The sequence below is a fragment of the Gallinula chloropus genome (genome assembly GCF_964237585.1).
Source record: "Gallinula chloropus genome assembly, chromosome: 17".
NCBI classification, from domain to species: domain Eukaryota; kingdom Metazoa; phylum Chordata; class Aves; order Gruiformes; family Rallidae; genus Gallinula; species Gallinula chloropus.
The window spans coordinates 2,707,136-2,721,580 of NC_140102.1; positions in this window are offsets into that span (position 1 = coordinate 2,707,136).

Here is a 14,445-nt window from a genome sequence, read left to right on the forward strand (position 1 = left end):
GTTTCCTTTGTCCATATACAAAATGCACCTGGTTTCTTGATCATCCAGACTTAAAGAGCACGTGCTGCAGCTTCCTCCTAACGTTTGCATCTGGGTTCCTAATTGATGGAAACTGGGTTGTGGGATGAGGACACAGCAAGTGACCTAACACTGGGACGTGGCTGGAATGCCCCTGTTGTGGCAAACCGCTCAACAAATTAATTCACAGGAAATAAAAATCAGTGAGTAGTTAAAAAAACAAAAACATATGCAAAATACTTCAAAATCTTAAGTACTCTTTTGAATGTGGTTATAAATGTAAGAAATGTTGTTCCTATATGGCCATGACTTCAGGGTGAAGTGACTATGTGACTGAAAATGCGGCCAGGACAATCCTTTTCACTATTCAGTTCATGCAGCAGACTAAGAGTATGTCCTAATTTTTTCTGTAATAGAGATATTCTGGAAAAAAAGTGAAGAAAACCTAAATCTCAAATTCTGAATATTTATGCAATGTTGTAAAAAAAAAAAAAATCTACGTGTTTGCAAGTTTTGGGGGTTCAGTTTTGGTGTCTTTTGTTTGTTACTTTTGTTGCTGGTTTAAACCCAAAAATCTTCAGTCAGTTCTTGGGAACAAAGCTATTTAAAATAATCTCCAGAAACTCTCATGACATCATCTAAGATCACACATTTCTACTTGGATAAGAAATATTTGAAAGCCACAGCAGTGGAGTACAAATGTGTAACTGCACATTCCAGCCAGTGCATTTGTGGAGTATGGAAAGGGACAAGGCCACAAGTCATACTGATGACAGCAAAGGAAATGTCACTGCAGAATTACTTATAAGAAAAAAACCAACCATCTTATAATTCAAGAATCCCTCTAAAAAGGTACTAGATTTGCGATATTGTCAAAATATTGCATTAAATATTTTTAAATTTGCATTTCAAATACATATAAACATTATTATTTTAGGATATCTTAGCACTTTTCTAGATTTAGTGAAATCTCCAGACTCAGAAGACAGCAGGCCAATAAAGAATCACTATCAGATCAATATAGAAGAGCTTTGACCACTGCTCCAGCTCTCAGAGGCTTTTCCTTTTTGGGAAGTCTCCCACTCCTGTGATAGATCACAGACTGCCACGATTACTGATGCTGAAGTCTTTTTTCACAGGGTTGCTCCTGGGATCAGAGAGCACCAGCCAGCTCTGCACTTAGCTAAGTTTGCCAACCTCTCTGTTCAAATTCCTGCAGACCCTTTATCTTTACATCCACAAAATATTAGGTGCCCACCTAACATTCTCGGGGATCACCTGCACACCCAGCTCAGATCTCTACTGACCTTTTTCCAGCCTGCTTGTCTGACCCCTCCCAGCCATCCCTTCCTCCTGTCCCCACAAGGTCATTTGTCACAGCCACAAAACACAATCACATTTCTTTTGCTGAAGAGCCTCGTGTCAGTTAAGTACATTTAGATCCACTTCCATGCACTGTGTGGGGATGTTCTGTAATCACAGGGAGTCATCTGGGTAAAAGCTTTGTTATGTCTATTGACTTCACTGACTTTGAAAAGTTTTAGTCACCTAAAGCAACTAAGAGAATCAATTTTGTACTGTAAATTCCAACAAGTTTGATAGAATCTATAGAGCAGAACAAATTCTGTCAATACTTACATTGGATTTTACTGAAAAGCAACTTCCATGTAAACAACAGACCAAATCCCATGAAAACCCAGTAATCTGGACAAATGTTTTCAGTACTATAAAGTGTAAGGTGAGCAAATTTCTGCCCTAAGGACAAGGTGAAAATCCCTAGCCCCCCTTTCCAAAGCAAACAAATAGCAGGGAAATGTAATTGGATGCTCATTTCCACCAAGGGAAAACACTTTGTCAGCCACCTTTGTTTTTTTGAGGTTGCCTTAACATTGCTTTCTTGTAATCTGACACTAACAAGTGCTCTCAGTGACCATCTTAACTACTCTCAGGGGAAGGCAGCTGATCAGCAAGTGTACTAACAAGGCTGAATTGTGCTGTACACTTCAGTGGTCACCTTGCTGGAAGGTTCTCAAGTGACTTAATAAATACTGAGATAGATACATTTTACTGCTCTTGGGCCACAATGCCCATTTTACATCCAATGTGGTATTTTCAAAAGCATCACTTGCAAAACCATAAAGACTGGGTGTTTTGCTGAAAACAGTGGAAGCTACAGGCTTTCAGTGACTGAAGATGTTTCTCCACAGGCACCTCCAATTTTAAAAGATAACAAATGGAGGACTTCTTAAAAAGCTGGACATAACTTTTCTTGAAAGTCATATACAAATCAATAATATAACTAGAAGAATCCAGAAATTTTAAAATTTAGTACTTCTCACCATCCAGGTTAGTAGTGACCGACGGAGATTACAAATTCATATGTTGAGGACTGATCATAACATGAATTGATTTTTAAGCAGGCTTACAAACAAAGCAGCGCACCACCAAAGCTTGTACCAAAGTTATGGGTTTTTTTATGCTTTGATGAAGAAACTATTTCACTTTGATTTCAGAGTTTCTTTATAGCTTTTGAGTGACAAGCAACCCTTTCCATTATTAATAAATGTTTTGAATTTAAAGTCTTTAAACTAAAAAGTTTTTTGGGAGGAGCTTTGAAAACCTAGAAATAAAGCAACTCATCCTAACACTTGTAAGATAAAGCTTTTTTTCACACCAATCTTTGGTTTAATATATCAGTCATGATTTTTAATCACAAATTCTATCTAATCTTGAAATAAATGCCAAAGAGGATGACTAGAGGAGCTCTGTCTTTATAGATCTCCCATCACAGAAAGTGGGAAGGTGAAATTCAGAAGTGCATTCTAGGAGGGATCACTTCATTGTCTCAGAACAGAATTCAGTCCTCTACAAGTCCAGAGCTTTTGCATTTGGCAGTGAAGAGGAACAGCAAACTTCAGTCTAAGAATCTCCCGCTGTGATTCATGGCTGAGAGCAATCTATTTCCCACCAGTTATTATGGAAGGAGCAGATGAATTCCCTGTCTTTCAAGCTAAAACGACTTTGAAAAAAAGCTACTTAAGAACCTGGTCCAGTGTCCAGCACCAGTGGAAAAGTTCTTCTTGAACTACACAGAAGCAAATCACTGTTCCAGGACTGTGAGATGACACATCTGGGCCTAGGGAATTCCTCCAGATCTGCTGCTATTTTCTTTTATTGATTTGTATTTCTTTACTCATTAAGCAGACAGGGCTAGTGCAGGGAAGAGTCTTCTTTCCCCCAAGGTAACAAAGCAGCAATGGATCTACATCTGCCATGACTTCTGAACACAGCACAAAATCCAAAGAGCTCTTTTGGTTCAGAATTAACGTTCATCTAGCCCAGTATCTCATCCAGGTCTGTAAGCACCTCTCCCTAGGCACAGACAACAGCAACTCTATAAAGTAAAAGGAAACAACAGGGAGAGAAACTTCAAAGGCAGCTGTGGGAAGTGGAGTCCTGAAAAAGTTGGGTAAGAAGGCTCAAGGGCCAAGCGTTTTCAACAGCTTTGTATAGGTGAATAGAGAGATAACTCAAGCTGACCTCAAAGCAGCCTCTATTCTTCCTTCCATACTCTTGGCTGCTGCCATGTAATGCCTTCCTGGTAAGGAGAGAAAAGAAGGTGATGAGCCTGCTTCTGTCTCAAGGAGGGAGGGGGTGTGAGGTGCAACCAAAAGAGGTTTTGTGCCTGCAGCTGTTGAAGGATGGGGCTAACAACTTCTGCAGAGACAGCCTCCTGACAGCTCTCCTCCCCAAACATTATCAACTCCTCTATATCCAACTAACTTAACAGCTCCTTTGGTTGCAGCAAAAGTAATAAAAATGAGGAAACAAACGGTGCTTGAGCAGCTGGTCTCCTCTTGTCCAAGGGAGACAATCTGCCACCCTGCTCTGCATACACCTAAAGCACCTTCCTGCACTCAGACACTGATTCATGGGAACATCATACTTCATATAAACATACAAATACACACGTACAATGAACAGAGGTGTCTTTAGTAGCATGAAGAAGAGATTTTAAATAGCTATGTAATATAAAATACAGAGATTATATCATCCAATGACCCATCAATAAACTTTGGATGAGGACCCACGTTTCCCAATACTCCAGTCTCATGGTTAAGGGAGGCATTACCAATCACCCTGCTTATCACCCAGTGTAAGATCGTTCAGTATGATATTTCATCAAGTTAACACATTTTCTGTTTTCAGGGAAGATGTCTACTTGAAAAACATCTCCAGGCTGTCACTGTCATTTATGGTTTCACCCTGAAATTTCTCACAGATGTGCAGCAAAGTTTGTCAGTCATTTGCATGGCAGCAGAAGTGTCAGCAGCAACCAAATGTCCCAGCCCATTGCAGAGTCCTTTGCAATGATTGTCAGTAAAAGTCAAGTTTCTTGATTTCACTCAAGCAACACAGAGCAGTAACCAACAGCATCAACCATGTCAGAACACAGCTCATTTAGGCACAGGGTTGGCCTTTGACATACAAGTTGTTTGTGTTTTGGTAACATATAAATCTTAATGTATGGTAATCAGTATGCTGGAAAAGATTTCATCATAAATTGGCAGGAAACAGTGAATTTAATAGAGCTCTCTACCACTTTTCACATGCTAACTCTCTTAATAGTTCCAGAGTATTTCACCTTTCATAACATAAGGGTTTGTTAAAGTACATTTTAACTTGAAAGAGCTTCAGTGTTTATGCAGGGTTTATACAGATTGATCTGCAGTAATCTATCTAGAGTTCTTTGCCTTGATGAGAGATATTTGAAGTGGTCCTTACTGTATTCTGGTGCTTTACCCATTGAATAAAGAGCAACTTCTGAAAAAGCCCGTGATGTACTGGGTAAAACATCAAGAGCAATTAGATTTAGCAAAATTATTCAGAAGAGGCCCAAGATCAAATAAACATTGCTTTTCCACAGCAGAGGGGAACGGTCTCTTACTTTTTGCCTAACAACAAGGTACTGACAGCGGTGTTTCAAGCAGGATGGGGCCAGACTTTGATCTCAGCAGGGGGGCTTGTGTTAACCACAACTGCAAGCTGTCTCAAAACCCACAGGTCAAGCAGGTACTTTTAGTTCCATTTTGAAGATGCAGAAAGATACTTTCATTTCAACAGCAGGACTATTTATTTTGGGGCAGGAAGGGAGGGAGAATTGCAGACAGATATCGTTGAGATAAATCAAAATAAAAGAGATGGTCAATATTTATCCATTAAGAAAAATAAAATACTTCCTGTGTGAAAGAATTTCCCCCCTGCCAATTTTAATGGTTACATCCCTCATAAAAATTAATAGGTAAGGGCTAAAGAACAACCTTCCACAGCAGCAGCTCTAAGCATTCCAATAACACTTTAAATTGTAGCATTTAAGCCAATTGTTGCAGATCACTTCAGTAGTCATTGAGAGAAAAGAATCAGTTTAATTCAAGACTTGAAATACTGCCAGTGTGGGAGCAAGCTATTGTTTAATCCAACAGAGAGAAAGTGTGAATGGAAACACATGGATTCCTGGAGTTATCGGGCTTTTACTGTAGATAAATATGATTCAAATTTATCAAAGCAGCCCTTAATATCCAAGCAAGAATTGATCCCACTGCCCTAAGTAGTGGTTGGCAGCTCTTGTTCTTCCAGTCTTATAGTCAAAATTAGACACACATCTCAGATTATGAAAACCCATTCAAGTCTATGATGTATCATAGCAAGTTGGATTTTCTGATGTGGTCAGTTTATAGGGAATTAACAAGAAGGAATGACAAAACAAAACAGAAGAAAGTGACAGAGCAGAAGGAAGAATGGGAGATGGGTCTGAAGTTGAAGTGACAGAACAGTGAAGAAGAGGTGGGCTGAGGATAGCACAGTCACTGCCAGACAATATCCTCCCATGACAGCAGAAGCCTTTCAGAATATTCCAAGGTCTCTGAAGAACGGACTGGCTGGACTATATGCTTGCCTTCTGTCCTCACTTTCACCCTACGGCCAAATAGCAGTGGGAGACAGAGAGGCACCACCTGTTTCCTCAGTTTCTTCCTTGCAAAGAAGGGTTCTGGTGAAAGCTGTACTGGAAATGGCCTGTGTGTGGTTGTGGCCCTGAGCCTGCAAAACTTGCACACACGAGATTCCCACCGACTTGGATGGGAATTTGGTGTATAATCATTTCAGTGTCTGACCACAAAAGCCATAATTGGAATTAAAACATCAACTGAATTGTTAAATATCCAGAACCTTGGCACCAAGATAATATAGTTTAACTTTAGACTGAATACATGACATTTACATCTGTATATTATCTTATGTGATCCTGGGCATTTCAGTAGATTTTCATTTACTGCACAGAAAGAATAAATTAAAAGTTGCCCTACATGGTGGTAGTAAGGATGTAACAAACACATATTTAAAATCAAAGCAATTTTCCCCCCAACACCCACTCACCCATGAAAATTATCTTTAAAAGTATAGTGCAAACCACAACTTTTCCCTTGTATTTATTATAAAAGCTTTCTTTCCCTTAATGTTTGATCTAACTATAAAAGGCAAAAATATTTTGTTACTAAGCCTCAACCTTTGGCAGCCAACAAAGTGACTAAATTTCCTACAAATAATTTCAGCTACTCTTTTGTTTACCAGTGTGCTTGTTTCCCATAATCCCCCCGGGAAGATATAATGTCCCTGTGCAGATGTTCAATGTTATAATTGGGTAGCATTCAGCAGAAATGTCATCAGTGACACAACACTTTAACAATAAAAGAAAATGAAATAGACATCACAGGGGACTCCCATTTCAAAGCAAACCTTCAAGGGTCTGAACAGGAAGCATATTTTCCATATTACAAGTTCTCATTTAAATTACAAAAGTACATTGACATTTATTTCCTGAACAGATGAGTTTATCACTAGTTTAGTAATGAGTATCAATGGCAACTGAAATTACAGTTCCTTTCATACCGAGCTTCTTTTGATAAGTGCCTTGCCTTTACTTACATTCTCAGAGAGATTGCTTTTATTCTGACTAGAACGATCCAACATTTTGCATAAATCTAGACTTTTATTGAAAATAGATGCTGCTGCAACACGTTTTTGCAGGACAGCATGACCAACCTGCTTCAGCCTGGACATGGGCCAAACACTACTTTCCAGCCAGCCCATCTGTAGCTGAGTACTTGCTCTCACGGTCTAAGAGACCAAAGGGAGGAAAGCAGAAGTGGCTGCGCTGTTCCCAGGTTCTTTGTTGGCTACAGAACCTGACGTGCTAACAAGACTAGTTCCAGTGGAGCACCCCAGATTATGAGAAACCATGATGAAATGTCTTTCTACAGAGAGAGTGGTGAGGGGCTGGGAGGGGCTGCCCAGAGAGGGGGTGGGTGCCCCGTCCCTGGGGGTGTTCAAGGCCAGGTTGGATGGGGCCCTGGGCAACCTTGTGTAGCTCCAGGCCTGGAGGTTGGTGGCCCTGCCTGTGACAGGGGGTTGGAGCTCTGTGATCCTTGGGGTCCCTTCCAGTCCAGACCATTCTGTGATTCTATACTTCGATATAGTCACATATGGGTAAATACAAGCTGGTTTCTTCTGGCTATTGTGAAACCATCTACCCAGAAATCCTGTGCTCCCCAGGGATGTCTTCTTCATGTCCCTTCACCTCACTAATAACCAGCCACATGAAGACATAATGTGAGGAGCATACTGCATAAGATGGCAAAAGCAATCCCACAAACTAATATTGAGGAGAAAGATCTAGAGGTACATCTAAACAATTAGGGATCCAAATTCCGTGTCATGTACACACTGGGTCCTACAGCCTTTATACAGGTAAGAATTCAGAAAAATTGGGAAACAGAGCAGAATTAATCTATATTCCAACAGCTTCATCCAGAGGACGAGTAAAACTGGCTTTTCTACATTCTCTCCCAGAATTTATACAATGGTGTTCCCTGCTCAACTCACTAGCAGACTACCCAGAAGTGTATTTAAGTACTTACCACAGGTATTCTACAGGGAAGCTTTGGAGCACATCAAAGTAGATGCTGCAACTGAGAACATTCATGCCACGCAGAGCATAACACACTGCTGTTTGAGACTGACAGGATACACCAATTAAGTAACTTCATATTGAATAAAATAATACCCAGGTTTTGTCAGATGCCAAGCAAACGACTGTGTAACAATCTTTTGTGCTCTCTCACCTCTTATTCTCCATAGAGAGAAATGCACAATTTCAGAGTCTCAGTGGAAGTTTGGGAAGGATGATTCTCACTTTAACTCATCTCAGATGGAGAAAGTTTTGCATTTGGCTGCAGAACAAACAAAGAAACAAGTCTAGTGCAGTGCACAACAGCAAGCTTTGAAGTAACTCTCTGATGCAGTCTGAGGTACAATGTGCTAAAGAAGTCTCAAATGAAGAATTACAGGAGCCCATCCATACCTGAGGGGGAAAGGAGGGAGTAGAAACTGGAGCAAGGAATTCACAGAGTACATTTTCCTTCAAAGCAACGTATATGTTTGCAAACCTTGAAGCTATAATTTGCAGTTTTGTCATAAACATTTTGGTAATGTAGTGGAAAAGTACCAGTATCCAGTCTCTATCACAGCTACCAGAATTTGTTCTACTGCCTAAACTGCAGCTATGAAATTTGTTACCCTAGACAAAGCCTCCAGTTTTTCACAGACTATTCCAGGGTAACACAATACAACCCACAATTGCCACCACCTCAGTGACACTTCTCAGCTGCTATCACAATTGTCTCCAGAATGACAAGAATTCACTTAGAATTTCTATAAACTCTTATGGTCCCATCTATCTTCCCTTCTGGAAGACCACACAAAACACTAATAGAAATTACAAGGTTATCAGATGAAGTGGCATAGATAGGTGGAAGATCTCTTTACACCCCCAGAATTTCAGTCACCAAACTAACACCCTTTGTGCTGCTGCACTCCTACAGAGAAAAAATAATCTAAACCAAACTCTTCTCCTGTCTTTCCCCAGTGGAGTGTTGACCCCTCCAAAGGAGATATTCCTGACATGTTATGAGGTCCAGCAGGAACTTGTTTTTGTTACTGATCTTACGTGGAACTCATACAAAGGCTACTAGCCAAGGATGGGTGTTTGAGAAAGTTCTAAGAGAAATGACGTTAGACACACACACACGCGACCTCTAATGACAGGGAAGGAATAAATATAGCACTGGAGCCACTTTCTCTGCCCTCCTCAACTCAAGCCACCTTCAGACTTTGTTGTTTCTTAAGCTCCTGCTGTTCTGACTGTGTCTTTTCCCACCTTCTCCAATCCTTTCATTCAGTTGCATTTTCCTCTGCGCTAAAATCAAATACTTGTTCATGGCTCTGTGTAGGTGAGGGCAAAATTACATCTCTTCATGTTTAGTTTCCCTCCTCAATCTTTCTCCTGAAGGTTCACTTAATCTCAGCTCAGTCCCCATGCCTTCTCTCCTGCTCAGTTCTTATCCTGACAACAAGGTCAGAGTTTTGAAACCACCCGTTCCTCTTTCCTGTACAAAGCCAATCTACAGACTCTGCAGTGATGTCCATATCCAGTGACCATACTTCCCCCTCCTTTAAACTTGGCATAGTTGTCATACACTGTCTTTAATGGTACAAGCCTATATCAGCCCAAACAACTGTGATCTTCTGAGCACTCTTGTTTGGGACTAGAAACCACTAATTCAGCCATACTGGTGTGTCACATCTGCATGACAGTGTGCCACAGCTGGCTGCCAAAGAGAGAATCAAAATAATACAAATCCAGAATGCTGAGAGGAAAGGAAAAAAAAAGGAAAAAAAAAGAAATAAGAGAAATGGATCATTTTTGCATGGAGGTTTTGATAATGAGCAGATCCTACATCCTTTACTTATTCCTAACTAAAACATCTGACCTCAGCATTGAAAAATCTTTAAATTTTAAAATAAAAAGTGATAGAAATGGTAAAATGGGACATCACTTTCAGGAAAGCAGTTACAAAACTGTGGTTTTTGCCATGCAACACTAAATATGTAAGAGATACTGAGCCATTACTCTGAACTTAACAGTGAAATTTCCAAAACCAGTGAACACATTTTAGAAGCTATGTTGCATTGCCTATTTTGTAACAAATCAGATCTCAGGTTGTTCATGTACTTTGGTATCTCAACAGGAACACAGCAGCTAGAAATCAGGAATTCTACCCCATTGATTCTTCTGCCATAATCCACAAACTTAGATTCTGCATTTAGATCCTTTAAAATAAACTATCAAGGGCAGGGGAAGGTGTTGAAAACAGCTTCAGAAAGTTACCTTAAATCCTCTGACATACTACAACATACATACATCTGTGCTGGCTCTAGCAGATGTTGAAAAGTTTGCCTTTTTTTTTTTTTTAAAGTGAAAAAGAGACAACCAGGCCTCTAACAGACCTTCTTTGATCTCACCTGGGAGGAAAGTTATAATCTGTCCCTGAGAATCTCAACAGTTAAGGCTTAAAAAGACAAAGGAGAGGAGAATGTGAAAAGAACAGGAAGCAGCACATAAAGCAAGTGGGCTTTGAAATACAGCCCGGTTCCTGGGAATGGCACTGTGTCTAGTTATGTCCTTGGAAGGTTGTTTTTGGAAAAAAAAAGCTGTCTCAAATGTGCCAAACCACATGCTTTTGATTTGGGTAGCAGCAAATGGGACATGACAAGTAAAGCAGAGTAGTTGTTGCACTGTTCGTGGCAAAGAAAGTACCACTTACAGGACAGCAAGAAAAGGAAAGGTGGTAACCCCCACAACTGCCCATCCACAAGAGAGGTTTAAAGGAAACAATGCCTGGGAAGCTGTGTTTTAGACAATAAAGGCTATTGGAACACACTATATACGTGTGTATATATATATATATAAAACCCCCCATGTATCTAACTGTACATTTGGGTTTCCTGCAAACAGAAGAAAAAACATACCTAGTTATCATGATTAATAGTCCTTAAATTACAGCCAAAGGAAAGCACAAGTTAAAAGTTACTGAAAAACTGTAACAAAGTTATCAGCAGCTGCTACACATCAGAATGCATCTATTCACGCTATTTGGCATGATGTGCTATTGTAATTGTCCCATTAGCACCCTGACAAATTGCCCTCTTGCATGCTGTGGATTTTGCAGTGCAAAGAATTATATTTCATTATCACATATCAGTATTCTTTCCAGGTTTTATTGTAATCTTTAACTATTTCTAAACCTTGCAACAATACAAGTGTATGGAAGCGAATGCTGGCTGCTTTACTGAAGAACTGAGTGCTGTGTGGAGCTACAGAACTAAGAATTTTGTCTGCAGAACACAGTGTATTATAGGGCAATGACTGTCATGGAGCTCCATATGCTACAGTAAACTGCTTACAGGACGTAAGTCAATGGCTAGCACAATGTGGAATCATGATCTCTGCTGTTAGACTGCTGTAAAACTTCATGGAAATCCCACATCCTTCTCAGTTTGTCCGTTTTACAGTGTACATGATTAACTGTTACATACAGATTGCAAAAGATGCTCTAAAATTTCCAATGAAGATGGTCCTTGCCAGTGCCAGTTACTGAAATATCTTTCTCTATCACTCATATAATTTAATAACAGAGTTAAGCTGGTCTAGTTGCAGTCTATCTCAATTCCCAATGAGAGAAGCACTGACAGTGAAAATACCCTTTTACTATTCCCATTCCTTGTGAGAAATGGGGAGAATGATGAGCTTCACACCTCTGCGGAGTAAGGAACAGTTCTGGAGAACAGGAAGGATTTAGAGGTGCTACAGGAACGGGGAGGATAGGTGCCTGACATGTCCAGTAGCTCCAAGATCAGTACAAGAATGGATGTGACACACATTTGTCTGTTGCTGTACATCACTGATCATATAGTTTCCAATGACCTCGACCGGCCACATCACACTTACTCTAAGTTCCATTCATAAATCCCTATGTCCATTCTTTTGCTGTTTCACATCCTACCAGCTGTCCTCAGAATACAGATACACCTCTTGGTTTTGCTCATCGTGTAGAGCACTGTGCATGCCATCACATGCCTGACTATTGCCTCCATGGCTTTGATAGATTGAGACACTCAGTTTGCACTTGTACACCTTACGAATGTCACTCGACCTGCCTAAAGGTAACACACACCCACCTGGTATCAACACACAGAATCAAATCCCTGGTTTTGGCTTAAGTTAAAAATAAATTAAGGGAAGATCTCTTGCATCAGTTTCTATGTGTTACATTGTGCTGTGCAGAGTTTTATCAACAGAACTTGTATTTGATGAATGAAATATGGAGTCATAGGGACTATTCTGAGGTGGGGCAATTCACTTAGACAAAAAAAATCCCTTCAGTTACCTGGAGCTTCCAAGTATTTACTTTTCAACTTCCCTAAGCATCACTTAAATGACCATTTTCACTAACAGACTGGCACATAATTGTCCACTTAGCCTGTAGTTTTTTCGCATCAACCAGGGGGTGATGTACTTGCCTTTCTTTTCACTGCATTTCTCAACAACAAAAACTTTCCTGCTGTCAATATTCACTATTACTTGACATGTTTTCACTGTTTGTGTAGAAAATGAGATTCTCCTCTAACTCATACAATAAAACCTATCTCTACAGGCCCCTTAGGTAAGCAGGCAGTCCTCTTGCAGTTCAAATATATCAGCAATCACTTCTGTGTCTTACTGGTATAAATAATCAAATCCTTAGGTGGTGCAAGAATTCTTAGCTCCACTAACTTCAAAGCTGCAGGAACCTACTCTCACTGAAGATCCAGCTCATATAGTGGAAAGAACTTATATCTGATTCAAAGACATAAGAATCAGATATGATTGCTGAACAGAATGCACGTGGTATTGAAGGCAAAATGATTTAATCACATTAAAAGAATTTCTTATTGTGCTATATAGCAGTGTAGGCAATTCTCAGGGAAGGACAGTGTTATTTAAATAATGTCTGTGTACTGGGGCACAACTTACAGCAGTAAAAGTATTATAGCATGTGTATATATAATAATAGATAATGCCAATCTTGTGGTCTCAGCAGCCTTTACTGATGACAAGGTACTGATGTGCCTCCTATATTGCTCCATCACAAGAGCTTACAAGGCTGCATGTTTGCTCTTTCCTCACAGTAGAGAGATTCTCCCCCTCAGTTCATGGTAACTGGGAAGGAACTCTACAAAGTTATCTTTTTTCAAATCTTTATCCTTCTTTCTTCTAGCTCCATTAATGAGCTGATGGCTATGGTACAGCAGTAAATTACTCTACCTTTCAAAAGCAGGTGAGCAAACTGAGTAAGAGTGATTCTACTCCAACAATTCTACCTCCTCCCCTCCACACACCCTTTTTAATTGCACATTTTCTAAAATAGTCTGAGATCTGGATCAGTAAATGGCCTTTTCAGTGCCAGCACAAAAAAAATTTTAATATATCAAAACATCCTGAGCAAACTCATGTATCTCCAGGTATCACAGATGTGATATTTATATGCTTGGTTTTAAATAAATGCATTTCCAAACACATTTTCATATCACAACAAGCTGCTAAAGTTTTTACCGCACAATGTTTTCTTCTTTCTTTTCTTGTTTATGGGTAGGTTTTTCTGTTTGGGTTCTTGGTTTTGGTTTGTTTGGGATTTTTTTACTCCTTATTACCAAGGCAAATCCTGTTTTACTTGTTTACCCTCAAGGAATTCTGCTATTACAATTATTTTCATAATTTTAATTGTAGTGCAAATATATGAAAACCGTTTCTAAAATACTGGCTGTATTACCATAGCACAATAGCATATTGCATATTTGGGACCTGTTGTATTACTACATTATTATGCACTTCCAGAATATACAGTAAGTCTCACACCAAAGGAGTCTGCAGTCTAAATGAAGTTTACTCTCCATGTTCCAGACACAATGAGTGGTTAGGATATTTGAGGTAATGGAAACACTACTACAGTACTTCATACAGACCCAAGTAAGTTCTCTAAAGGTCAGTCTGTGTGTTGTACACAGCCTCCTGGGACAGTTGTTTCCAGGAAAGTTTTCCAGCTTGGGCACAGTGCCAGGTAAACGCACAAAGGTATCTTCAGATGTATCTACAACAAGCCTCTCAAAGCTTCTGCTTCCAGGTGGATGGCACAGGCACTCCTAAACTGGCTTAATATCCAAGCACGTTTATTAGCTTGGGCCCAGCCTCACAGAACTGGAGATGTGAGCTGACAGCAGAATCACAGCCTCTGCATATCACACCGTCTGAGCTGACAAGCACTTCTATGGTAGAATCTGTTCAGAGCTGGTTCAAGCAGCTCAGTGCTGCTGGTGATTCCACTTACCTGCAAGTCAGACAACCAGGCTGCAGATGTGGACAAGGGGGAATCGATTAAAGCTAAAGGAAACTTTAAATTAGATATTAGGGGGAAGTTTTTTTACAGAGCAAGT